Genomic DNA, 22,078 nt, shown 5'->3' with positions numbered 1-22,078 from the left:
TCCTCATAATTTAAGAAATAAGTTAATCCAATTGGATGATATTCTCAAACTTTCTTGTCAAACTGTGGACCTAAAAATACACAATTCAAATAATTTATATACAAAAATCAATTATTAAAGTTCATAGATTTACCAAGAATAGAGTACAAAGGTTAGATTACGAAAAAATAAAGTACACTGATGAAATTAAAAATTACACAAAAAACTAAAGGAGGAAAAAACTATGGTAACCTTCAAGTTTAGTACCTTAACTGTAACTTTTTTTATTTTAGTCACCTAACTATTTTTTGTTTCAAAATCATACATAATGTTACATTTTGACATTATTTTGATCATCAACTGTTAAAAAATTAACGTTGATGTTGATGTGTCACCATAAAATAATGACACGTCATCATTAAAAAAAGCCATGTCAATAATTTTGTTAATTTTTTAACGATGAGTGGCCAAAATAAAACCAAAACATAACATCGGATATGATTTTGAAACAAAAATAATTAGGTGATTGAAACGAAGTAAAAGTGATGGTTGAGTTACTAAATGTGTAGTTCATCCAAGATACTATACAAGGAAAAGTTGTATTTAGTAGGAAATTTTTAGGTCGAACTACTCTAATCCAATGTGAATTAATATTTACCGATAAAATATTGTTTTTTTAACTTTAATCAGTAAGTTATTTAAATATATATGTGTGTGTGTGAGGGAGGGAGGTAAAATTAAATGGGAGGTTTACCAAATTCCACTCACAAATTGTTGTAAGGTAAACAAGATTGAAACCTGCGTTTGGTGAGTAAGGGAGTGAAGCCATTGAGTCAATTTGCTTTAGGTCAAAGCTTTTCTGCTACCCAACCCTTTGACAACTACCCCTTCCTTTAAGCCATTTGTGTAGTATTTGCATTTTGCACGTAGAGATGGATCGTGTGGTGGGTGAGAGCAGTTGCTATTGAAATTTTTAAATTTGTATATTTTTTTATTTAAAAATTTATTTTGATTCTTGAAATTATATGAGTACATATCCCTTTAAAATTTTATAAATTTGCCCTAATATAAATTCTTACATCCACCTCTATTTGTAGGGGCATACTATGAATGAGGGCATTATTCACAACTCATGACAATCAATCAAGAGTTTGACCGAGTCGATGAATCATAAGTTGTCGCAATCTTCTAATTAGAGATGTGAATGAATTGAGTTTGAATGAATAAAGTTATTTTCATGTTTGTTTATTTAATTTTGAAATGATTCATGTTATGTTAATTTTCGTTTAAATTTTTACTAAGTTTTTATCCATTATTTATTTATGAAAGTTTTCATGTTAAGTTTGTTTAGCATTCACAAATATGTTTGTTTGCTTTTCACCCTTTTATTTACAAATTGCAAATCAAAGAAAAATGGTAAAATTATACCACTAGTCCTTAAGCTTTTTAGGCTTCACACTTTAAATTCTAAAATTTAACTTTGTTCAATTTAAGCCCTAACTTCATTAATATTTAAAGTGAAAAAAAAATAAAAAGGAAAAAGAGAACATGATAAACAAACTTATAAATAAGCTTGTTTGTGAATATAAATGAACCGAACACACTAATATTCATGTTCGTTTGTTTATTAAATAGATATAAAAAAATTATTCATACTCGTTTTTTTAGCTTAATAAGCAAATATTCATGAACAATTCATTAAACACTCCCCTGTTTCTAATTCAGAATGACAATTGAATTTAGTGATTTCTTTTTATTTCCTACGTATGTAAGATAGAATGCGACTTCTATTCTTAAACCTTAAACCTTAATATAAATCCGAATATTAAGATTTGAACTCTAATTATATTAAACACTATCATTTAATGCACGAATCAAAAGAACTAAGTTAAGCTCCGATTTACAAATTTTGAGATTTATACTTTATCATATGCTAATTCAATGCATGAAGCAATAGAATTAAGGTGCCCAAGTTTAACAGAGCAGGAGAAGTACACTTGTATGCTGAAACAGATTCATCTACATGAACCAAATGGCAGACCAGAAAACACAAGAAACGAAGTGAAGGGTACCTTACTAACATGACATTGGGTATTGCCATGGAGGAAAAGAATGTATAATCCAATATGAAATTATTTGTTGTTTCAAAATGAGCAAAAGAATTTGCTATCCGAAAACGACCCGAATCCGATACTATTTTCGACTCTGCAACCAAATCAACCAATCTAATTGAGCTACTATTGTGCCGAACTCGAAACACGAGCTTGTTTCGCCAATGCATCTCGAATGCCACAAGCCTCTATGCTGGCTTCCTCATAGTGCTGCTGCCGAGAGCTTTGATCATGCAGCACCGAGTAATCTCCCATACCTTCACACAACGCAGAATCATCTTCTCTCATGAGCAATACATTATGTAAGATCGAACAAGCCCCGATAACCGCGATGGCGGTCTTGGACTCCTCGCGCATCGGTCTGTTCAAAATCCCCCAATTCTTCAAACTAGCAACGGTTTTCAACGCTGAAACACACATCACACTGTGTGCGGCATTGAACTCCCCTCGGAACGACCCCGGAACAACATCATCAACGAAAGGCACCATTAACCATGGAAGCAAAGGGTAATCACAATCACCAGTAAAATACTGATTTACAGACACTCCATTGGCAATCAATGGGCTTGAATTTAATAACTTTCCTTCTTCAATATCTTTACACAAAGTTGAGCATTTGAGGATCTTGGAATCACTTTTATCACCTTTGAAACCTGCAATTATGCTCAAAATTCTTGATGATGAATCCACAACTATTTGAGCAGCAATGCTATCAATGCTGCCATTGATTTCATTCACAATATTGAATCTAGCACAATCAATCACACCGCAACAATTCGGTAATCCAGTGAGTTGTTCGAATTCTAAGGATACTGAGTTAAGCTCCTCTGGACTCGGAAACGCGACCCAAAATCGGAAATTAGTGCAAAGGACGCGGCAGAGATGCTTAGCGCAGAAACGAGTCACGGACTCGGATACCCCCAAATCTTCGAGCGATCTCGGCGTAACTCGAACCGGTGGCTAACCGGAACAAACCAATCCCTAAACGTAATTCGGCGGAGAGATTCAACGGGGAACCAACCGGGTCCCGGCACTCCAACAGCGGCTCCAGCAACCCGGCGAGCCACTCGAAGGTGGATGATTTCATCCGGAAGAACGGTTTGAACGAGTCGGGATCACGAGTCAACCCGAGCCTGACTCGGTCGAGTCCGCGGTAGGCGATTTCATCTCCGGCAGACTCGGAATCAGATTCCGAGCAATGGGTTCTCTTCCGTTTTCGAGAAACCGATACGAACGAAAGGGAAGCGGCGATTTGTTGCGAGGAGAGCAAATGGTGGATGATAGCAAAGGCGTTGTTGCCAATGAAATGGTGATTGTTGTCGTCGTTTTTGTTGGAATCGAAGAGGATGATGATCAGTAAAAGGAGCTGAGAGACGAGGGAAGAGAGCAGAGCTGACAATTTACGAGGATCCATGGGAATTTTTGTCGGGGGTTTTGGGAATTCGAGGTTTTTGTGTCAGAGATTGTTATTGGTGAATCAGAGAGAAAGGAAGGACCAAATCATTTGACACCACCTGCCTAATTCACCTTTGGAGTTTCTACCTTTTCATTTTGTTTTCTTTTGGGTTGGGCTTTTGTATTCCTTTGTATAATCCAATGGGCCTTTTTCCCTTCGGATCAATTTTTTTATTCGTCGTTCCTTCACTTTATATGATTTTCTATTTTTGGTTTATGTTGTCATTTATGATGTTATATTCCTTAATCATTTATGATGTACATATACATATTTTATAAATATAATTATTAAAATTTAAAAAATTTAAAAAAATATCATTTTTATCAATTAAGTCGAATTATTTTTTTAAATAATCGTTAATAAAAAAGAGAATGAAAAAATAGTGCACATCAGAATAAAAGTAGAAAGAGAGCTAGAGAAAAGTCCCAAAAAATTAAATAAATAAAATATAAGTAAAAAACGAAGAATTCCTTACTTCACCAGTATTTCTCTTAATACCCTATTCATCTCAAAGACCCAGTTTTTGATCGCTTTGTTCACCGTCTCAGATAGTCAGATTTATTTTCCAGGTATTTTCTATTAATCTGTGTTGTTTTCCCCTTTTCTTTCTAAATTTGATATATTTACTTGAGTGATCTAAAATAGTTTACCTCTAAGATCGTTTAATTCCACTCCTTGTGGATGTCATAATTTTTTCTTATTTTATGTTTGTTTTTAATTTGATTACGTTGGGTTCTTTGCTACAGATTTTATGTTAATTGGGGTGTTTATCTACAGACATTTTCGATTTTATTTTATTTTTAAATAAAAATTGGTAAATTATCTAGGTTATTGGGTATTGGCATTCTTCAATTCATTCATTTGATGCTAAATTTGGTATTACTTTTTACTAAATAAAAAAAAAGATTTGGGTTTTATTGTTTTTTTACACTTTTGTCCAAAATTCAAAGCTTTACAAGATAGGCTTGTGTTGCTTACATTTAGGTTAATGAATTTGTCAATATGATAAAGTTTTTGTGTGTGTAGATCCTGCTTTTTGCTTGTCGCAACCGTCTTTCGGTTGGGCCCCGGAATTGGGCTTCGACTTAGGAAAATGGATTGGAGTCGCCACCGATCATTTATTTAAAAATAAATGGTTGATCGGATACCCTATTTTACCTGATCTGAGTCTTACCAGAAATATGTCGGGCTCGGGAGTCGGTTACGGTCAAGGAAGGATTAGCACCCTTGAACCGCCCTTTCGGTACTACGTAATTTCCAGTTGTCTTAATTAAGAAAAATAACAAGTTAAATTAAAAGGTAAAGTTTCGACCCTAATTACTTACCCTTTATTGATTTAAAAATATCCTTAAAAAAATCGAGAAATGTGTTAGATAAACAAGGTAAATAAAACAAATAAGGTAAAAGGAAAAAATAAAATAAATAAAATAATAAATAAATAAAAAAATAGTAAAAGTAATAATTATATATAGTAATATTGAAAAAGGAAAAAATATATATATATATATATATACATCAGTATTAAAAAATAGAAAAGTTACCCTCTACTTCACCGAAAGTGAGGAGCTTTAATCAAATAAGACAAAAAATGGGTCATCTAGGTTAGTAATATATAATATAATGTTTAATAATAATGATAAAGACACAAGATTTTTTTAAAAATAATATAATAAATAAAAAAAACGAAAATATATATATATATATATATATTATATATATAAAGTTATAAGATATATTACGTAAATAAAAAAATAATCAAATAAAAATAATTAAGAATATATATATAATAATAGGTATATAAATCAACCATTAAAAGTATAAAAAATATATGACTAGATAAAGATTACATATATATAGTAATAATAGACTTATAAGTAGAATATTAAGAAATATCTATATATATATACATAATAATAATACCATAAATAATAAAAAATGATAAAATATCCATATAATAAATAAAGGGACTAATATAGATTTTTAAAAAGCTTCCCCTCATTTAACCGAAAATCAAACCGATTTTTCAAAATAAGCTCGGGGTAGATCTAGGTTCGAACTTCGAAACCCTACCCATTTTGGTCATCGGCGCAACCTACGTTTTGGGTTATTCGAACCAAATCTCAAGAAAAATAACGTGCACATGCAAAGAAAAAAAAGAAAATGCTACCTTTTATTTCCTTTCGAATCCTTTACAAAGCTTTGCCTTTGTATCTTCCCGTGCTTTCCTCTATGTTTTGTGTAATCATTGTTACAATGGTGAGTTACAATGGCTTATAGTGCTTGTGGATCCTATCTTTAGGAATTTAAATCTTAGTAGAACTCTATCCTATTTTAGGAGTTTGAATCCTAGCAAAATGTTATCCTATTTTAGGAGTTTGAATCCTAAAATTCTATCCTATTTTAGGAGTTTGAATCCTAGTAGGACGAAAAGGTGTTGACAGCTGCCCCTCTTGCCCATAGTCGTGTAACGGGGATAGGGCAAAGATTAAAAGACACACTTTTCGTTCGGTGGAGTTGAAATTGACTCTGATGTTTCAATAACTCCCTGTCGAATTGAGTTACAGATGACTCCTCCATCGTGAAGTCGAGTTCATCTTGAAATGATATGAAATTAAAGCCGTAGTTCGGAATTTGAATCAGCACGTGGCTTCCCGTTACCCTTCGGTCTTCTTCTCGGTTTAAAGACCTTGGATCGGAATCGAACTCAGAAATCTTCATTGACAGATAGCTTTTTCTTGACTTAAGCTATGCTGTTTGAAAATGGTTGCTTGTCACTAAGGCACGGCTAACCCAGGTCCTCTTCTCGACTTGAAAACCTCGACTGCAACCGGAAAGTAATGTGATTGATGTGTCATCGAGCTGAATGGAGTCGAACTCGACAATTTTGATGGCAGATAATCTTTCTTTGAGTTGGATATCCTTCGTCGTGAAGTTGAAATCCAAGTAAGTAGGATTGTTCCAAGTCCAATATCCTCCGTCGTGAAGTTGAAATTGGCTCTGGAACCGGGAAATTGTTGTTGACAACCAGCCGTCCCTTCGTTGTGAAGTTGAACTTGTGTTGTCTCGAGTCCAATATCCTTCGTGTGAAGTTGAAATTGAATCTGAATGAAATTTGTTGACAAGCAGCGGTCCCTTCGTCGTGAAGTTGAACTTGCGTTGTCTGGAGTCCAATATCTTTCGTTGTGAAGTTGAAATTGGCTCTGGGATTGGGAAGTTGTTGTTGACAAACAGCGGTCCCTTCGTCGTGAAGTTGAACTTGCATTGTCTGGAGTCCAATATCCTTCGCTGTGAAGTTGAACTTGCGTTGTCTGGAGTCCAATATCCTTCGTTGTGAAGTTGAAATTGGCTCTGAGATTGGAAAGTTGTTGTTGACAAGCAGCGGTCCCTTCGTCGTGAAGTTGAACTTGCATTGTCTGGAGTCCAATATCCTTCGCTGTGAAGTTGAAATTGGCTCTGAATGAATTTTGTTGACAAGCAGCGGTCCCTTCGTCGTGAAGTTGAACTTGCGTTGTCTGGAGTCCAATATCCTTCGTTGTGAAGTTGAAATTGGCTCTGAGATTGGAAAGTTGTTGTTGACAAGCATCGGTCCCTTCGTCGTGAAGTTGAACTTGCATTGTCTGGAGTCCAATATCCTTCGTTGTGAAGTTGAAATTGGCTCTGAGATTGGGAAGTGTTGTTGACAACCAGCGATCCCTTCATCGTGAAGTTGAACTTGTGTTGTCTCGAGTGCCACGATATCCTCCGTCGTGGAGTTGAAATCGCGGATGGCCCCTTCGTTGTGAAGTTGAGCCTTGACTTGAATATCCTTCGTCGTGAAGTTGAAATCCAAGTATTGTATGTTGCGAGTGGACACAATTCCCTTTGCCGTGAAGTTGAAACCGTGGAGACCCCTTTATTGTGAAGTTTAGCTTCGAGCTAGATATCCTTCGTCGTGAAGTTGAAATCCACTCTCGAGCAAATTGTGTCGCTTTGAGTGCAATATCCTTCGCCGCGAAGTTGAAATTGACTCTAGCTAAAACCTGAAAAAGTTATGCATATATGTGATGCTATAGATGCAATGCTCTTAGGTGTGCCTAAAATGCATATGCAACATATGTTATCTTGGGGCTCTGGAGAGAAATCTCGATCTCCAGTTGCCTGTCTGGAATCTTGATTCTTGAATCTTCAAATTTTGATCCCTGATCTTGAATTCTTCAAATGTTCAAATCTGATGTGCACATTCTATTTTTGATTTGAGAAATGCTTCTCGACCATCTCAAGTATGTGCCTGAGCTGAGTGTAACAGTTCAGATGATGCTTCAAAAGAAGTTGTCTTGAAAGAGATAGAATTCGTTTCAAGGGAAACGATCTCAAAGATATCTGTTGTTTCATGAGAAACGGTCTCAAGGGAAACAAAATTATGTTTTAAGGGAAATAAATTTGAAGATTTTGTGTTTCAAGAGTAACTGTCTCAAGGGAGACAAAATTTGTTTTAGGGGAAATAAATTCAAAGATTTTGTTTCAAGGGAAACTGTCTCAAGATAGACGAAAATTGTTTCAAGAGAAACTGTCTCAAGAGAGATAAAACTTTGTTTCAAGAGAAACTATCTCAAGAGAGACGAAATTTATTTCAAGGGAAATGTTTTCAATGTTTATGTTTCAAGAGAAACTGTCTCAAGGGAGACAAAATTTGTTTCAAGGGAAACTGTCTCAAGAGAGACAAAACTCTTCTAGTGAAAACGGTCTCAAGCGAGACAAATCTTGTTTTAAGAAAAACAATCATGAGTGAAATAGATCTTCTTTCGAGTAAAACAGTCCCAAGTGAGACAAAGTCTGTTTTAAAAAAGCAATCTCAAGTGAGATAATCATCTGCATTAAATGAGACTGTCTCAAGCGAGACAAAATTTATATTGGAAATGTCGAATCTGAAAATGAATGTCGATCTTTCCATCTGTCGAGTTGGTTGAAGTGTAGCTTCTTGCTGCTGAGCTAAGCAACCAACATCAATCTTTAAAGGTGCTTTTGAATCGAGTATCCTTCATCTTGAAGTCGAACTTGACTCTAAAGCTGTAAAAATTATGTATGTGGAAAAAATGATGCTCTAAAATGTATGCATAAGATGCATATAACATGAATTGGTTATATTTTATCTCTTGAAAAAGGCCTGATAATTCGCATTAGGATGTTGAATCCCCAAAGATGCCCAAAAAAATGCTCCAATATTTCATGTTGAATCTTCAAAGATGCCCCAAATGTTCCTCATTTCTTGCTTCAGCATTGATTCTGAGCATGAGGTTTGTGTCTAAGAGTCACATGTCATTTACCAAGATCCACTCTAGAGAGACTGTCTTGTTTGAAAAAAATGTTTTTCTTTCTCTTTTAATATCAATTAAAAGAGTTTCAAAAAATGTTTAATCCCAAGTTTTAAAAATATTGCCCCTTTCACAGTTTTACAATTGAGACAAATCATAAAACTAGAGTTCATTGGATATCAAAGAATTAATTACAATGTTAATCCTTCACTAAATTATAGCTATTTGACAAGTGTCAAGATCAAAGCTATCTTTGAGAGATGGTCAAGTAAGGAAAGGATAAAAAGTCTCAGGTCATTGTGTTTGGTCAAAGGTTTGGCATTTGATGCTCAAAGGATTGATGGGGTAGCTTGCATGCTTCTCTACTGGAAGTGTTCTCTGACTCCCAACCTTCGTTGTCACACTCGGATTGTGCGATGCCTTATCAAGGAATTTGTGTGATCGCTTCAGTGCACAATTTTTATATTCGAGCCGCCTTTTCAGGTTTTCAACTCGAATCCTCCTTTGGTTTCAAGACGTTATTCAGGATTTACGTCTTGAACCCCCTTTGTTATTTTTCTCTACCATACATTAATTACATTGTTTTTTTGCAAACAAAGATTAATTCTGATGGGCGGGATGAAATCTGAAGATAGTCTCTTCTGTTTAGAAATCCATGTATGATTAGAAGGGACTTTTAAGGCACGTAATGTAGGCCAGGGTTCGTGGTTATGAAAGAAAAGGATAATAGGCCCAAACAAGTGTTTCAGGGTATGAACCAAGGATCAATTCATTCTGATGCCATCGATCTTGTCTTGCTCAAAATGTCTCTTCTCTTGATGCTCTATGATCTTCGAGTGAAGGGATTCAGTGATTCGGGAATGATTGTGCTTGATCAATCTCATTGAAGCTTGATGCACCATTTTTCTTTAGGGAATTTTTGCATGTGCTTTTGTTCCCTTTTTTATTTTTGTTCTTTCTTTTTTGTTCTTTGTTTCTCTTTTTTCTTTTTTTTTCTTTGCTTTTTCTTTTTTTTTCTTGATTGGATCTTCGCACTTGCCATTTGGTCCACCTTTGGATCGATGTCTTCACTCATGTGAGCAGATTTCTTCCACCTTGCCCCCAGTGTGGAGGGTGATCCTTGGTTAGGGTTGAATCAGAAAAAAAAATATAGGCTCAAAAGGGGACACAAGGGATATATATTTTCTCCTGTTGTGAAGGGATAAAGAAAGAAAGCCATTCATCATTTCATACATGTAAGTCTTCACAGAAGAGGTATCCCCAGGGGGATAGATTTTCAGGATTAGTTCTATTCACATGAAAACAATGTAGTTAATGCATGATAGAATTATTTCGGATGAATTATTTCAGATGAATTCTTCTTCTTTTTCCCCCAGATGTCTCAATGTTCAAGCTCCCCGCGAGATGCCCCAAGTTGTGTCTTTAGAAAACGCTCATGTTCAGATGAACAATTCAATGCCTTGGGTTTAATGGTATTAAAATGTCAATTTTGAGTCCAAAAAGACAGTGGTGTGATTTTATTGACTCAAAGAAAGGTATGGGTGTATCATAAAGGTAAAGGCAATGTTCAAGAATTTCAAAGGGAGGTAATGTCAAAATTTGGTCTTTTTGATCAAGGTATTTCATTTTGGGGGTTTGAGACAGGATAAGAAAGGTCTAATCTTGTCATATGTCAAAATCTATAATTCTTGAAGAATTAAAAGAATCCTTAATTCATTCAATATTCAAAGAACTAAAGATTAAAATTTGTTCAATTGCTCCACCTTAAAAAGTAACATGAATTCAATCGTTTAAAAGATGTGTTCAAACAAAATAATCCTCTAAGTGCAAATGGTATATGCCATGCCCCCTTCTTCGGCAAACGCCTTACAGTTTTCAGAAGAAGTTTGGGAATCCTTATGTGGCAACAACTTCACATCGTAGCCCTTAGGAGATGGGTACTCTTTTCTCAGATCATCCTGGCAGGCTTAGTCCTACAATCAGCTGATCCAGCTCCCCCTGTACTGATTTCAGTTTTTCTTTAATTGTTAAAATCTTACTTTCATGTGGTGTAATGTGGTTAAGACCACTTCATCGAATCATCCGTGACTTAATTTCATGTTTATGAATATGCTTAAAAATGTAGATGAAGATGCAAAAATGCAAGAATGCATGAAATGTTCGAGGCATTGATCCAAGAAATGTGCCTGTTATTATGAATAATCCTTATTGGGGACAAAAATGTTTTATCTTTTAAGAGACAAAAATATCCTGATAGCTTCTGACATGTTGACTAGTCTTCTGCTTTCGTCTTTCACCGGTTGAATAACCTGTCGAACCGCTCCAGCCTCTCTAGATGAACTGTGAAAATGTTGAGTTATTTTTCATACTGGTCCAATAAGTCTTGAATGATCGCATCTCGAGCATTTACTTTTGTTGAGTATGTTCCCAATGAATTCGTCATTGGAGCCCTTAATTGATAGGAACTATGTGAAGTTCATTAATCTGTTTCTTGAATTCGCCAGCAATGGTCTCCAATTTCAGCTATCATTTTGCCATTATTGTGTTCAAGGGACTTCCGAGATACATAACCTTCATCTTGCCCCTGCAACCTCTGCCAGTCAGTTCTTCAAAGATAAGCTTTCATTGTGCTTGATGTAGACCCGGTTCATTTTGGGTCTTTTATAATGCAGCAGAGTGATATACTCTTCAATTGTGGGCACCACGTATTCTGGATTGAATGTGACACATAGTCGCCTTGTAGACTATCCTCTGTATTTTCATCTCTTGTATTACAACACCTTTGTCCATGGATTCAGATTATTCGAGTTTTAACAAACACGTTTTAGTGGATCAATGACCTCTTTTTAATGATGCAAGTGATGAAAATAAAATAAAATAAAGATGAAAAGAGTTAGTGAGGTGAAAAATAATCAAAAACGATCATAAAAATGAAAGTCCTACCCCACATGATATCTACCCCACATGCTTATTATTCCTACCCGGACATGATCTCTATCCCGTATGCTAATTTCAAACAAATCCTAACCGCATATTTGTCTAGTTCGCATGCTTGAACAGAAAGTAAAGCATGAAATAAAACAGCCTAGGGTTTGAAGTGAGGTTTTGGGGTGGGCTCTAATTCTCCATAGTCTCCCGGTTTAGGTTCTAAAAAAACGGTACCCGAGTTCTCCTTGCTGGTGCCCTTTGGGCTTGCCAGACCCTTAGTCCTAAACCCATCACAGGTTTGTGTGGACTAAGTTAAACTCGAGAGGACACATTCCCTTATGTCTATGCGGAGAATAAATTCACACGAAGACATAAGGTATATGAATCCCGAAGGCTACTTGCTAGGCATATGCGGTGAATAAATTCACACGAATGCGTCGCTTTCACCCCCACTTAAAACGGGTTCGGAGCTCGGGTTTAGAGCCTTAGATGAAAAAAGACTTTAAGGGCTGAAATCATTGAGAAAACGGTTAGTACAACTAATTACTCGAAAATATAATCAAAAGTAAGTAATAAGGATCGAAATGTTACCTTAAAATTTAAACTTACCATTTCATTAAAAAGACAACTGGAAATTACCTTAGCCTGACTCACTTACCTGTGTCCCCAGCGGAGTCGCCAAGCTGTCGCAACCGTCTTTCGGTTGGGCCCCGGAATTGGGCTTCGACTTAGGAAAATGGATTGGAGTCGCCACCGATCATTTATTTAAAAATAAATGGGTTGATCGGATACCCTATTTCTTACCTGATCTGCGTCTTACCAGAAATATGTCGGGCTCGGGAGTCGGTTACGGTCAAGGAAGGATTAGCACCCTTGAACCGCCCTTTCGGTACTACGTAATTTCCAGTTGTCTTAATTAAGAAAAATAACAAGTTAAATTAAAAGGTAAAGTTTCGACCCTAATTACTTACCCTTTATTGATTTGAAAATATCCTTAAAAAAATCGAGAAATGTGTTAGATAAACAAGGTAAATAAAACAAATAAGGTAAAAGGAAAAAATAAAATAAAATAAATAAAATAAATAAATAAGATAAAAGAAAAAAATAGTAAAGTAATAATTATATATAGTAATATTTGAAAAAGGAAAAAAAAATATATATATATATATATACATCAAAGTATTAAAAAATAGAAAAGTTACCCTCTCACTTCACCGAAAGTGAGGAGCTTTAATCAGAAATAAGACAAAAAATGGGTCATCTAGGTTAGTAATATATAATATAATGTTTAATAATAATAATGATAAAGACACAAGATTTTTTTTTAAAATAATATAATAATAATAAATAAAAAAACGAAAATAATATATATATATATATATATAATAAAGTTATAAGATATATTACGTAAATAAAAAAATAATCAAATAAAAAATAATTAAGAATATATATATATTATAATAGGTATATAAATCAACCATTAAAAGTAAAAAAATATATGACTAGATAAAGATAATTACAATATATATAGTAATAATAGACTTATAAGTAGAATATTAAAGAATATATATATATATATACATATAATAATAATACCATAAATAATAAAAATAAATGAATAAAATATCCATATAATAATAAGGGACTAATATGATTTTTAAAAAGCTCTTCCCCTCATTTAACCGAAAATCAAACCGATTTTTCAAAATAAGCCTCGGGGTAGATCTAGGTTCGAAACTTCGAAACCCTACCATTTTGGTCATCGGCGCAACCTACGTTTTGGGTTATTCGAACCAAATCTCAAGAAAAATAACGTGCACATGCAAAAGAAAGAAAAAAGAAAATGCTACCTTTTATTTCCTTTTCGAATCCTTTACAATAGCTTTGCCTTTGTATCTTCCCGTGCTTTCCTCTATGTTTTGTGTGTAAATCATGTGTTACAATGGTGAGTTACAATGGCTATTTATAGTGCTTGTGGATCCTATCTTTAGGAATTTAAATCTTAGTAGAACTCTATCCTATTTTTAGGAGTTTGAATCCTAGCAAAATGTTATCCTATTTTTAGGAGTTTGAATCCTAAAATTCTATCCTATTTTTAGGAGTTTGAATCTTAGTAGGACGAAAAGGTGTGTTGACATTGCTAATTACATTTTGTTGATATTGTGATTTGATGCTTAAACAACGTCGTGAATTTGATTGTCGCAGCATTGTAATCCCTTTGATCTTCCGGCACAGGCTAGAAGCATTTCATGCAAAAGTTTGAATGTTCTTCACCAAAAGATTTTGAACTTTTCCCGTCTGTAAGCCGAAGCTAGGTGTTAAGTAATGAGCACATTATATTCAGTAATAGTTTAATAATCACTTTTCTACTCAATCCATCAAATGTTACTCTGTTTTTCTTTTGATAAACCAAGTTTTCAGTATTTTAACTTAGTTTTGATGTACTTGACCTATTCAGATTTCGTGTTGCATTCTGTGTAACATAAAATTATTCTTGCCTGCACGTCCTGTCAGTGTGGTAGTTCGTTCTTTTGGTTCAAGATGTTTACTGGCTCGAGGTTTCCCTTGCTGACATATGTGAAACACGGAATGCAACTGGCTAATCTTACATGACCTTGGAAAGCTGAAAAATTCAAGGGTTATTTAAGCATCTCAGAAATATTTCTGGGTGGAACATACCGTCCCTGATGCAACGTCAAGGGGACACCATTAATTCCTTCCCTGAAACTGTTAACATTGAAGAGGGACCTAGTCCTGATAACGCTAGTATTGGTCAACCAAATTCCTTGGGTAACTTGTTGAATCCTTTGGAAACCCGGTCACCCAATTATACAGTTCCTTCTAGTGAAATGCATGGAAACACTCTTACTCCTGATGTTCAGATCTTTAGTGGCTAGAATTCTGGTGAACCAAGCTCTAGAGTTAGGCTGCAAAACCAGTCAAATCAGGATATGCTGAATCACCATCTTGATGATGATGGAACAAAAGTAGAGCATGGCTGGTCTACATATGGTACTCGTGCTGGTGAGGTCGAAGTTCAGAAGAAAGGCGGGTTGAACCACCAAATATCTTTTTTCCTGGGAGATTGAATAACGGCCATTGTATCAATCAGGTTAGAAACACGCCCATATATTTTGAAGGTTCCAGTTCTAGTCATGGCCCACTGAGTGTGAATCTAAATGAAGGATTTATTAGCCGCAGGGGTAATGGGTGGTCAGATGTTGGATCTGGTATGGGTGCTAATCCGCACAACTCAGTTGGATCAGAAAGTGAGCAGGGATCTAATGCCAGTGCGTCTCATAATGTTTGTAGTTCTTCTGGAATCTCTAATTACGAGGGGGAGGAAATTGATGATGGCTCTGGCTCTTCTTTGGGGAGTTGGGGTTTATCCTGCAAGAGGAAGCTCCTTGAAGGTACTTCAAGACAGTCTTATTCTGCTAGTACTTCGAGCCATCCTGAACAAATTGAAAACGTTGCAATGCATGCTATTCCTGCTCGTAATGATGCTTCTAGTCACATGGGTTTGCCGACACCTTCACGGAATTTACATAATGTTACCCCTCCTGATCAGCTTGGTATAAGAGTAGTAGTTAGTGATGCATTTCCTTCTTCTAGTGCAAGAAGTGAAAATCATGGAAGCCGACAAGAATGTTTACCATATAGTTTATCATCAACTGTTGTTGCTGGGCAGTCTAGTTTTGGCTCTCCAAGTTACCCTAGAGCTGCCCCATTTGGTGACTCTAGAGACCTGAGATCAACAGCAGCAATAGCCGAAAATTCTGGCTCTCCCTCGTCTCAACCTCATTCGAGGACTGTTTCTGTTGTGCCAAGAAATGTGCATCCTTTCCCTTGGAATGGGACTTCCAGGTCAAGAGCTGGCAACCCATCAGGATCTACTAATCCTGCCGAGAGAGCTGCTGCTGCCTTCAGGGAGGAACCAAACATAAGAAATATCTCGAGAAGCAATGTAGAGCATCCCATGTTTGTACCGGAAACTGAGATGAGACGTGTAGCACAAAATCCTACAGGTTGGAGTTTGTCAACTGAAAATAATATTAGCACTTCTGGAAGTGTTCCAGCTTCTAATCAACCTGGGGCTAGCTCAAGCATCCCGTCTTTACCCACCCCTTCCTGGATTCCTCCTCAGAATCCGCCAATACATTATCATCAACGACTATCAGAATTTGCACCTTGGTCTTTGTATCCCCCACTTGATTCTGAATCTGGTAACAGTAGTGGTTATTTTCTGTCGTTATCTTCAGGTGGCCCTTCTGCTTCCTCACAAGAAACAAGAGTGCCATCTCGATCTAACAGCCAAGGTAATAATCGAGCATACCCAAGGTCAGCACTCATGTTGGAGAGACAAGGTGATCATGTTCTTGGGATGCCTCACTCATTGCGAGCTTTGGCTGCTGATATTGAAGGGAGACACCAGCTAATATCTGAGGTTTGCGTTATGAGGAAACTTTTTGCTAATTATTAACTGACATCGTCTCTTCACATTTATAGATTCTAAGAAGGCATGGTTTTGTTTATAAATTGCTGTTGATATTCTTTTTTCTTTTGCATATTTCATATTTGATGTTCTTCACAAATTTATTTCCTTCCACATGTGTCAGATTCGTCAAGTTTTGACTGCCATGCGTAGGGGGGAGAACCTACAAATCGAGGTTTGGTTTTTGATTCGTGCAGTGATTATATCGCCATTACATTTTCATAAATAGGTTGTTAGCTTGCAGTAACAATTTTCTTTTCCCTTTGGCTATGTTGAGTACTGTGATTTTGCTGGCTAAGGTTGAGAGATCTATTTCCTTTTTTCTTGATCATCAGTTCTATGTTGTCTGAGAATATTTCTTGCTCCTTTTCTGCATTATATGATGTTGTATGACATTAGATCTTTATGTGATACCCTTTCAGGATTATACGCTGTTCGATCCATTCATATATCATGGCATGGCCGAAACACACGACAGGCACAGAGATATGCGCCTTGACGTTGATAACATGTCATACGAGGTAAAATGGATTGCTATGTAACGTTCTATCACTTAACATTACATGGAGGTTTTTCTTCTCACATTGCAACCGGAACCCCAGGAACTGTTGGCATTAGAAGAACTCATAGGAGACGTTAGTACCGGACTGAACGAAGAAACAATTCTGAAGTTAATGAAACAGCACAAGTATTCATCCATTACAACAGGATCCGCACAAGAATCAGAACCCTGTTGTATCTGTCAGGTACGATGCTAGGCGAGCAGAAAAAAGCTGCTTTAAACTCTGTTCATAGTACCTCATCTTGTTTACCCTGTTTGAACTTTCACTATGGCAGGAAGAATACAATGATGGGGACGATTCTGGAACACTCGATTGTGGACACGACTTTCACACTAACTGCATCAGACAGTGGTTAATGCTGAAAAACCTATGTCCTGTTTGCAAGACAACAGGCTTGCTCAAGTGAAGATAGAACTTCAATTTTCTTCTCATAGATCATAAAATCTAGTAATAGAGTGGACTATATCCAATTTAAGCCGGATGTTCTTGATCAAAAACCGTAAACTTTTCGAGACGGAGCAGCCGCCATTAGTGATGAATTGCAGAATGAGTTTGTGGAATCACTTGCATAAAGCATGATAACAATGACATACAAATTTGAAATAATATTTGTGACATTGTTAATAAGCTTTAAGAATGTAAATAGTTCTTATTGCTGGGATTTTAATTTACAACAGAGCTTGCACAGTAGTGGTTGACAAGCCATGAGCTTCCCAAATCCATGCATGAATTGCATCTCCTATATTCTATCTGCCACTTATGAAACCCTGGCACAGAAAAAAAGAGAGAAAACCAGAGACGGATCAAAGAGACGAAGCATTGATCAACATACCTCGATTGTCTGATCTTATTCGAGTTTACAAGTACGAGTCTGTCGGATTTTTTCTAACTACCTACTGCACAAAGAAACTTCCTCTTGCTTACTGGTTCTTCGTGCAAGACCACAACATCCCTCACCTTGTCAAACAACTCTTCTAGCTTCTCCACACCGAGCTTCCGATAGTCTAGCATCTTCTTATAGCGTTGATGGTATACTTCATCAAAGCAACCCAAGAATATTCGGCAGGAATAACTCACAAGAATTTCCTGCAACTCGTATTTAAATTGCTCGAGATTACGGTCATCAACATCATAACTTGCGGCTCCATTATTCCTCCTCTCGTCACATTCTTCAACTACCACTCTTTCCTCATCGGAAAACTTGTCAGAAGAGCCAGCCCCCAGAGCCAAAGGTGGTGCACTTGGGCTCGATTTCCAGTTTCTAAGGTAGACAAATCTCTTATGACCTTTTCCTTCAATTGCTAGAGTGTCCCCCATCTTTTTGAAAAGATTAACGAGTTTGCATGCCCCATACTCTGCCACATAAAGAGGCCTCCCGAAAAACTTATTATACTCGGCAGGAACGCGGATAAGGCATGCATCCTCCTGAAAGTTCAAGCAATTTCACCAGTTGTCCCTTCAAACCATTTATGTCTCCGGGCTGAACCCACATGACATCATTCTGATCATAAACGCTGGGACACCCCGGTACTTCACTCAAACCAGATGGGAGACTTTGCGATCTTGAAGTTGCAGGGAAAGAAGGTATGGCAACTGAAGGATTACTTGTATATTCAGACAAAGACTGCGATACTATTGTGAAATCTCTCGAGTTGTAACAGCTTTGTGAAAAACCCTTATAAATTATCGCCTCTTCCTCATTTTGGCCATCTGGATTGTCACCAATATGGCACCCCATGAAACACCCAGAAATATCAGCCGGCCCTCCTCGAGGAGGCATTAAGGCCTTCGAAGGAGGCACAAAGCCTTCCCCACAAGCAACGCTAGGCCAATCCCAAACAAACTTACCAGCACTGCACAGTGCAGACGAAACGCTCCTGGCAGGAATAACGAGAATGACTATATAGCCACGTTGACCAAGTATGTGAAGGGCCGGAGCAAAATCAACATCTCCCGAAATCAGCATGATTGATGAAGGCGGAGGGTTATCAAGGGCAAATAAAAACATGTCAACCAAGATAGCCTTGTCAGCAGCGTCCTTCCTTCCATTCGGTACATCTATGAGTTTGACACCAGTTCTCTGACAGCCCTCCCTGAGTCTCCTGGGGAAGGCATTAAAATCCCCATATGCAGAAAACATCATAACAGCTCCCGTAATTACAGGATGCACTCGCAAAGCCATTCTTATATTCCCGGCTACATCTTCAGGGCGGACATCACTCGGGACAGGGCAATTCTCTATATCCCAAAGGATAGCCACGGGACCGTCCGATGAGGTTCGCTTTGGCTGGATCATAGAAGGTTGAAGCACATTCACATTTGAATCCACCATAAGAGTTCCTTTTTGTTCCAAGGATTCCGAAGCATTTAGATTGGCCATGGTGTACAACGATGTCAACGGAAAGCAATCCTCGAGGCAGAGAAAAGGAAATCGTCAGTACGACTCAGTCCAATCCAATATCTGAACAAGAAACGTTAACAAACTAGTGAAGTGCTAGAATTATTCTCGATAAGTTAATTGCACAAGATGTACTATCCAAGATTAAGCATTTAACAGTATAAGAACACGAATTGCAACAAGTATCGACACGATTGAATATCGACAAAGCATCAAGCACCCAACAATGGAATTGCAAAATATATGCAAAACTATGAATAAAAGGGTAAACCAAAACAGAAGTTCATAAATTCAATCACCAAATCAGTAAAGTTCATAGCTAGAATGAGCTAAAACAATGACTAATTAAAAAAACCCTTCAATATCTACTTCAATCCCATTTCCCCATGAAACAAAGCAACGAACATACAACATAGAAAATACCCAATGATCATTCAATCAAAAGAAATAGAAAAAAAAACAAGAAATTAACACCAAATATAGAGAAGAAGAAGAAAAGGGTACCTTAGGTGAGGACCAACAATCTCAGATCCTAAGAGTGTGACCCCAAAACAAAAGGAAAAAAAATCAATTTTTACTGAAAAGAAGGGATCTTTGTTTCAAACCCAGAAGAGATTGAATAACAAAATAGGTTGAGAAGAAGGAAGGAAACCTGTGGGAAAAAGAAGGTATTTTCCTTGATGGGTTTGAAGGAAATGGTTTGGTTTTCTTTAAACAAAGCTAATATTTTCTGCATTAATATTAGATGTCTGGGTTTTGTTCACAAGTGGGTTTGCTTTACTTTCTCTTTGTTTCTGGAAGTGGAAATGCATTTACCAAACAATTCCGAGAGGAAAGTAAATAGTCAGTAAATTATACTTAAAAAATTATTTTAATTATTATATTTTTAAATATTATAAAATTATTATAAAATCTATTAAATTATTATGAAATAATTACTAAATTTTATCAAATTATCATTTAAAATAATTATTAAATTTTTACAATATTTTAATAAATTTAATATCATTTTTATTTTTAAAAATTTAATAACTAAAACAATAATATAGTTTAATAATCTAAAATGTATTTTATCCGAAATAATAATAAGATCATATGAATAACGCGTCGAGTGTTGCTTTGTCTTGTTTTATGGACGGCTAGATTTTGGTTTTATGAGAACACGTGGAATTTCTTAATCCAAGGAGATGAAAATCCTATGATTCTTTTTTATTTTATATTTTATCGGGTTAATCTACCATTTGACCCCTAACTTTGTCTTTGATTTACAATTCAGCTCCTGAAAGTCTTTGGGTGCAATTTAACCCTGACTTTGGCTTTAATCCATGGCTTTTTATTGGGTTCAAGTCGGCCTCTAACTTCGGCTAATATGTAATTAAATTTACTAATATTTAATTAAATTTAAAAATTAAGAAAGATAAAAATTTTATTTGGCTAATGTTCTCTTTTTTGAAATATTATTTGACTAATGTTTAAATTTAAAAAATATAAAGTTATTATACTAAAAAAAACTGAGGGATAACACTAATTGAAGTAAATCATATATTTAAATATATTTGATTTTCATGTTCTCTAAGTTATTACTATATCAATAAAGTTAAGACTCGATTAGTTTATAGTCAGTTCTATTCGAGTTAGTTACTTTTTAAAAATTTAGTCTATACACTCAATTATTCACTATGTGTATATTCACTGTTAATATATAAATTCTATGGTCGATGATAAAAGGTAAATATTATCAATATTACTATAGTAAAAGAACATGATAATAAACTAATAATTAATTTTATCTTAATTTAAGGGTAACATACTTATGATGATTTTGAGCATATATCGATGTGAGAGAATCATTTATATGATCCAAAGTAAAGGTAGATCAACAAGATAATCAAATATCAATCAATTGAAGAGGCAAAAACAAATTCTATACCTTCTCCGTGTTAGAATTAAATTATAATAAATATAAAGTCAAAACCTAAGATCTATCATGTCATATCGTCAAGAATAAAATACTGAATATTTCTTTGGTTGTGATCTTCAAAGAAGATAGATTTTCTTTTGACGTAAAAAGTCTTTGATAGAGATAAGAGTAATATAAGTTGACCTATTTCTTGAGACCGCTACCTCTTTTTATAAAATGAATAGTAAGCCAATCTTTTAAGTATTTATAATCATGTCTCTCATCAAATTATAAATACAACTTATGGTATCTACACTTAATTCCATGACACTTTAATGCTTATGACACATATAACATAATTGGTCACGTGTCATACTTTATAATAACATTGTATTTTATACATGTATACCCACAACTATGGATTTTAGTCCAACACTGGACGTCTCTATTTTACCATTTGATTGTCATGTTTTTCAAGTATATTGCTTCTCACGGTACCCCTAGTGTTTCCCCATTGAGATTTACAAATGAAATTCTCAATCTTCGTAAACCTAAAAACTCAAAAAAAAAAAATCTTTCCCTTGTTTTTAGTAGAAGGATGACTAAGCTTTTACATCATGTTTGTAAGGTTCCTTAAGAAAGGAGGACCCAATATATTTCTAGTTAGGGTAGCATCAATAGTTGGAGGGACACCAGTGACGATTTGTATCAGGTCATTAGAGTCAGTTGGGAGCTTGGCCGGAGAATCATTCGCAAAGTTTATCTCTCGACGAATTCGAACGAAGTCAACTGTCCAAATTAGATTCATGCAGATGTGAGCAATGGCACGAACTAGAGAGAAAGGTTGTTTCCTTCCCTTTTTGATTTTCTTTTCGGTACATAATCTATATGCACTAATATACATCGAATATACCAAAACGGTTCAAATACAATATGATTTTATCGAAATTGAACTTA

The 22,078-nt window shown here is 35.7% G+C and overlaps 3 pseudogenes; 1 reads left to right on the top strand and 2 right to left on the bottom strand.

Moving 5' to 3' along the window:
• Positions 1 to 1,952: 1,952 nt before the first annotated feature.
• On the bottom strand, positions 1,953 to 3,594 carry LOC120151086 (annotated as a pseudogene).
• Positions 3,595 to 14,003: 10,409 nt separating this feature from the next.
• On the top strand, positions 14,004 to 17,248 carry LOC120151065 (annotated as a pseudogene).
• A 383-nt stretch (positions 17,249 to 17,631) lies between these two features.
• On the bottom strand, positions 17,632 to 19,908 carry LOC120151066 (annotated as a pseudogene).
• Between the last annotated feature and the right edge of the window lie 2,170 nt (positions 19,909 to 22,078).

Source organism: Hibiscus syriacus, unplaced genomic scaffold (genome assembly GCF_006381635.1).
Source record: "Hibiscus syriacus cultivar Baekdansim isolate YM2019G1 unplaced genomic scaffold, ASM638163v2 tig00111027_pilon, whole genome shotgun sequence".
In the NCBI taxonomy this organism is placed as follows: Eukaryota; Viridiplantae; Streptophyta; class Magnoliopsida; order Malvales; family Malvaceae; genus Hibiscus; species Hibiscus syriacus.
Note: the sequence above shows the minus strand (reverse complement) of the source record. Positions and strands in the feature narration are given on the sequence as shown.